Here is a 7,353-nt window from a genome sequence, read left to right as displayed (position 1 = left end):
CATTTACATAATATATAAGCAAGCATATTTTATTTTTTTAAATATTTATTCTTAACTTTGTATCATGTTTCATGAGTATTACATATTCGTAAAAGATAAACTAGATTATATTCTCATGTTCTTAAAGAATTTAATACGTAAATGCTACTTATTTGTCAATAATAGATTAGACCATATTCTCGTATTCTTAAAAAAATATGTGAATAATTTTCAATACGCAAAAAGGTTATTATATAATATTCTTAAAGAATACAAATAATCAATTTTCTTTTTATAAAAAAATAGTCAGGTTTTGTAATCATATCAAATGATAACGTAACTAATTTAAAATGTATAATATATAAATTGTTTTTTTAATTTTAATTAAAATTCATTCCATTCTCACTTGCCATAAATTATTGTTAATCAATTTGATTAATTTACTTTAATTAAGTGTAATTATAATGTGAATGAGTAATTAAGTGTAATTATAATGTGAATGATTCCACATGTTAATACCATGCACCTTAAGATCACAATCTTTTATTATTTTCATCTAATGGTTAGAATTTGGTCATACATTCACACACTAATTACGATTCATATTTGATCCTAACCCTATATATATATATATATATATATATATATATATATATATATATATATATATATATATATATATATATATTTGCTAATATTTTATGTATACTATTTTTATATGTGTAATATAACTAGGAACAATTATTTTTCATATTTTTTATGTCACAATTCATTTCATTAAGATCATATTATTACTTACACCTGCAAATTAACTTTTACCAAAAATGTCACACCACTATACAAAGGTAGCAAGAGTTTACAAATTTTGAATTACCCTAATGATGATTACTTTTTAAATTGTAGTTACTCAAATTATCTAAATTCTAAACATCCACACTTCTAGTATTATTGACTAAAATTTAATTATTAAATAAATGAATGTAAATGATGTCATAGTAGGATTTGCAAATATTAAATTTCAAACCTACTAATTAATACATTAATAACCATATGAAAGTTTAAATCATGTATAAAGTTTAAATCATGTATAAAGGGTAAGATGTGAAAATAATACAAAGTTTCTATAATGGTATATAATAGAAATGGAGTTAAAGTGTATAATATAAAATATGTTTATAAGTTGAAGGAGTTGAAATAATAGTTGTCAAACAGTAATTATAAATAAAGGCTTTGTGTTAGTATAACATAATAACACCATTAAAAAGGTTAGAGAGGGCAAACGCTTTGCCTCTGTACTAGCTCCCGCCATTGTAAACTACCTCTTTATTTGAATCTGATGCATATCCATTCATTGTTGTCGTACAGGGCCGGCCGGAAGAATTTGAAGGTCTTGTGCAATTTAAGAAAAAAAAGACCCTAAAACTTGAAAATTTAAAAACAATTTACTTAAAAACAAGTTAAGCAAAACAATTTTACTTTTTAGTTTTTAATTGCAAAATACATAAATTAAAATATCATTCAAAATAATACAAATAAAAATTGCGTTTACTTAAAAACAGTTATTCTTCTAATATTTGTTGAAATAAACTTTTCTATAATATCTTCATAAGTAACATTATCCAAAAGGTTTCTCTCAATCGTCATCAAGGCCAATCCATTAAACCGTTCTTGAGTCATTGTAGTTCGCAAATAGGACTTCAAAATCTTCAATTTGGAAAAACTTTTTTCCGCAGATGCAACCATAACAAGAATAGTCAACATAATTCTATATGCAACAGTTGCATTAGGAAAACAATCAACTCGTTTTAAAAACTTGAGAATATCAATTGATGAAATTTTTTTCCTTAGGCAAAAGATGTAAAAGTAATTTTAACTCAATATATAGGTCATTCGATCGATATCTGATTGTTCATCTTTCTTGAGTGAAGTTTCAAGAGATTTACAACAAGACTTTAAGATCATATCATCTAAGGAAACTAATTTTTCTAAATTAAACAAAAAACCAAATATATTATCATATTGTTGATATTGTTCAAACCTTGTAGTTAGAGAAGTAATTGTTTGATCAACAGTATATATAAAATAATTTACCCTAAAAGACTCTTGTTCGAATTGTGAAATATTAGAAGAAGTATCATTTAAAATCTCATCAAAATGTTTTTTTCTTTTATATTCACGCCTTTGACAAAATTTGGGATCAATTTCCATTTCCAAGGCAATTTCTTTTGTAGTTTGTAAAGCATTTAAAAAACCAATTTCTCTATATTCCTTAAAAAAAGAAATCAATCCATTTATTTTTTCCATAGCAACATCAATAAGCATATCTTTTGACTCCAATTGTTTGCTAATTAAATTAACAGTATTTAATATTTCATACCAAATTACTAGTGTCAATATAAACTCAAAGTTACCAAGTTCATTTTTTGCTAAGGAATTAGCTTCACTACTTATTTTTGGATCATTATCACTTTTAGCTACTTGTAAAAAAGCTTGTTGCATATCAAAAATTTGAAATCTTATAGCTTTAACACTATCGACACGACTCTCCCAACGATTTGATCACAAAGATTTAGGAGTTAACCATTTCACATTATCTTTTAATATTTGCCATCTCTTGGTAGAATTGGCAAATATTGTGTAGATTCGTTGTATTGTTCCAAAAAAATCTTTAGCTTTACCACAAGTGATAGCCATATCACACAAAGCTAAATTTAAACTATGACACCTACAAGGAATATAAAAAGCTCTACAATTTGTATCTAAAAGCTTTTTTTGTACTCCTTGATGTTTTACTTTCATATTTGATCCATTTCCGTAACCATGTCCACGCACATTATTAATGTCAATATCAAGCAAATTTAATTCATTTTGTAAAACATTAAAAACTCCTTGTCTGGTTGAATCATTTACTTCTAAAAAACCTAAAAATGATTCTTCAATGTAAACACAACTTGACGAGACATCAACATATCTTAAAATCATAGTCATTTGCTCTTGGTGACTTATGTCGGGAGTACAATCAAGTATTACCGAAAAATATATTGCTTTTTTTATTTTTTTAATAATCATAGACTTTATTTCGGATGAAAGCAAAAGTATTACTTCATTTTGTATACTATGCCCAAGATAATGTTTATGCATACAAATTTCATTTGTAATACGTTGAACATGATCATAAGAAACCATGTCAAACTCAGCCAACATTTCAATTAAGCTTAAACAATTTCCATTGTTATTTTCATACAATTTCTAATTACTACCACGAAATGCTAGATTGTCTTTAGCAAGAAATTTCACAATAGCAATAATTCTCAACAAAACATTTCTCCAACGAACTTTTTCTTATTCTAATTGTTTTTGAACCACATTATCAATAGTTTTATTTTTTTCTAATCTCAGACGCAATTCATACCAAGTATTTATATTTTTTACATGTTCAATACTAGTTTCATGCTCTTTAATTCTAGTATAAGATGTATCCAATCCCCAAAACCCTTATTTGCTAATTGACCCTTTCCACACCCTTTTCAAAATATTTTACAACAAAAACAAAATATTTTATCAATTTCTTTAGAATAAACAAGCCAATCTCTATCACATTTTCCCCATTTGGTAGAGTTTTAACAAAATATGTTGCAGAAAATATCCTTAAGTATTTATCTTTAGGACCTTTTATAATAGATAAATCTTTTTTAGGACCGTTTAATGATAAAATATTTATCATATTAGAATCAAGAGCATCCCAATTTCTTGGATCAAATATATCAAATGTGTGAAAATCATCGACATTATCATTAACATCAATATTATCATTACCAACTTCATTAACATTAGCATGATCAATATTAGCATCATCAACATCAACATTAGTATCATTAACAGTTTCGTTTTCACTTTCTTGAAAGTTTGGTGTTTGTTTCATAATAAACTTATGCATAGATCCTTTTTGTTTTTTATTATCTTCTTCAATTTTCTGTTTCTTTTTACGTTTTTCATATCCATATTCATATTTTTTTTTAATCTAGGAGGCATCCTAAATTAGATAAAGGAAAGAAACGGCCTTATTTTCGATTTGGAGATTTCTTCTTGGTTCTTGATTCTCAAACCCAAGTAGTAAAGTATAACATAGCTGCAACAGAAAAAAAAAACATAAATAAAATCAACAAACTATATTACATTAACAAACATTCAAATCAGAAAACAAATAAGAAAGAATGAAACAAAATCAGATTTTTATGTACCTTAAAAAATCAGAAACTGATTTGTATGTCCTTTAAATATCAGATTTTTCTAGAAGCTTTTAAGAAAGAGAAATAAGAAACATATCATAACTTAGAATTGCAATTCATAACCAAAAACAATAAGAAAAAAAAAAACGAATTTTAATTACTTTTAACTTTAAAAATCAGAAACTGATTTCTAGTTCCTGATAGTGATTTTCAAAGTTGATATTTGTGAAAAAACTGCAACTTTAAACAAAAAATAACCAAAAAGATTATAAGAAACATATCATGATATCAAAGTATACAGATTTCAGAACAACAAACATAAACAAACAAGGAAAAAAACGAATATGATTTGCATTTGTTTTTACCTTGAAAAATCAGAAATTGCTTTCTTGTTCTGATTTTTGAAGTTGATGTCACACCCCAAAACCAAGAACGGCGGAAACGTTCCGGGGTGGAGGACGTCATGTACAGTATCACAACAGTGTAAAGTAGTAAATAAGCAACAACATCATCCGTTGCATTATAAGTAAAGTTTTGATACATGTGTGTTCTTTCATTGTAATAAGACACCAAAATATACAATCAAAATAAAAGACGAGACTTGTCTGTGCTCCGTCTTCTCAAAACCTGGCCATCGTACCTGTCTACTGGTGACCTGAGAATACAAGTTATTTTGAAAGAGAGCATCAGCTTAAAGCTGGTGAATTCATAAGTATTTAAGTGTCATTGTCTTGCTTTGAAAAGCTGTTTTGAATGTCATGTAAACCTTTAAATGAAAATGTTGGTATAAGTATGAAAAGCCCTAGAAAATCCCTTATTTTCTATTATTATGAAATGTAGTCTTCAACCAAGACCCGAATGTTTTGTAAGTAAGATGATAGTTTTTCCTTTCTATTGACTAGTACTAAAGTACTTAGTCTAACTCATCGTTTATGTGAAAGTATCACAAAATAAAGTAAACAGGAAAAAGCACTAATGTAAGTGTTATCACTGGGTACTAGGCCTAACACAACATCGCAATAAGAGAAATGAATAACCTAATGAACATCCGAAGATTGTCAAATTGTCCTCTGTAGCAGCAGCAGGTTGGAGGAAGGGTTAGTCCCGTAACTGACTCCTAGTATAAGTAGTAACCTTAGACATCCATAGATGTTCATCACTCACTGGTGCTAACAGCTGGGTTCCGGAATGGTTAGTCCCGTCTAGACATCCCATCGAACAGGGATAGGCAGGAAAATTTACACAGGAGGTACGAATAAATCTCCCTTGTAACTCTAGGTACAAGTATCCAGGTAAGTAAATACAAGATAATGCATCTATGTAACAGTACTCATGCACGGTATTTATGTAAGCGTATTCAGATAAATGTATCTATGTAAACGTACTCATGTATCATGTAAGACTAGGTAAATGTACTCATGTATCAGGTAATGAACTGGTATAGACTCATGAATGAACTGACTCTTGTGTGATTCCTTGTAATAGGAATAATGTTTGATATCTTCTAACTATCCCTATGATAGTTAACTGAAAGGTAATTGGTTGTTCATGTAGGTTTATACACCCTTGCTACACAAGAGTGTGGGAAACCGAATGAAGGATGAAACTATAACATCAATACATATATATATATATATATATATATATATATATATATATATATATATATATATATATAAGAAACATAAGTGTATAAGTATAGTTTGGTTCCAGAAGGTAAAAATATGGTTTTGCAAGATATCTAAGAGTTTTGAACAATAATTAAGAGTGACTTAATGTTATAAACATTTCAAAACTAATACTTTTGTTATCAAGGTATTTTAAGATAGAAAACCATTTCATGTGTCACATTTTGAAGTATGTGAAATCTACTGGGTGAAAACACAATTATAAAATACATAAGATTGATTTAATAACATATTTTTTTCTACTTGTATTCCCCCCCCCCCCCCTTAAAGTATTTAAAATCATTTAAAACATTGATTAAGGGGTATGAACTCACCTGTAGGTGGTGGTTTGGGTATACTGACTGATGCAGGATGGCTAGGTGACAAGTGAAGACTTGTTCACACTCACTGATCCTAGTTAACATATAATCACACATATATGTACCCAATTGGACTTTAAATCACTCATTGACAAAGTTAAGGCATCCCAAGGCAAGTAAACCACCTTATATAAGTGCTACAAGCCACAAGGATTGCATCTAAGTGCTAAGGGACCTTGCCATTGTGTTTGGGGCTCAAGGGTAAACTCCCTTGGAGTTTACGGTTTTGGTGGTCAAGACCTAGGGAGTTTACGGCAGTAAACTCTAGAGTTTACGGTCGTAAACTCTAGTCTTAAGGTCCAAGTGTTTTTTTGTGGTTTAGCAAGCCTTTTGAAGCAAATCGACTAAGTGGTTTGGCCTTTGGAAGGGACTAGGGCAACAAAACACCTCTTTTGAGGAGTTTACGACCTAATGGCATTTTCCTTTGGGTTTACTACCGTAAACCCTTATGGAGAAGTGTATTGCCATTTTTTCAAGTCCCTAACACAATTAGGTAAGGGTGTGTCCTAGTTTCTAAGCCTAAGGAAGGAACATGGCCTAAATAAACACAATAAAGGGGGTTTACGGTTTTGGAAGATCCCCAAACCGTAAACACATGATCATGGCATTATTTGGTGTTTTTCATGGCTTAAACTCATCAAGGGAAGGTTCAAACATGCTAAGGAAGGTTTAAACATCCAACTAGGGCTTCGATTTGTGACTTAGGCACACTTTGGTGCCTTATATGGTGTTTACGGCCCAAGAACCTTCTTGGACCGTGAACACCTTGTTCCATATTTTCTTGGCATATTTTCTTGGTGCTAACTTCTAATACTAACTCAATAAGACTCAAGGAGTGAAGTACTTACTATAAGGAAGCTTGAAATATGCTAAAAGTGTTGGAATAGTGTCTAAGCCTGCAACTATATTAGGCAAGTATTTGACCCGATTGTGCATGGTCCTTTTGGGTTGCCTTCACCATAGCAACTTGACAGGATGATTTATTATGAGAGAATAAATATTATTAATATATTATAAGAATAATATAAAGAATAATAATATTGTTATTTGATTAATATAAGTCATAAATTAATTAGAATTAATTTGGTGACTTAAAGA

At 29.2% G+C, this 7,353-nt stretch overlaps 1 pseudogene; it reads right to left on the bottom strand.

Annotated features, from left to right (window-relative positions):
- Nucleotides 1–1,524: 1,524 nt before the first annotated feature.
- LOC111898629 (uncharacterized) lies at nucleotides 1,525–3,916 on the bottom strand (annotated as a pseudogene).
- Between the last annotated feature and the right edge of the window lie 3,437 nt (nucleotides 3,917–7,353).

The sequence above is a fragment of the Lactuca sativa genome, chromosome 2, assembly GCF_002870075.4.
Source record: "Lactuca sativa cultivar Salinas chromosome 2, Lsat_Salinas_v11, whole genome shotgun sequence".
NCBI lineage: Eukaryota > Viridiplantae > Streptophyta > Magnoliopsida > Asterales > Asteraceae > Lactuca > Lactuca sativa.
The sequence above is the reverse complement of the archived record's forward strand: the minus strand, read 5'-3'. Positions and strand labels throughout refer to the sequence as shown.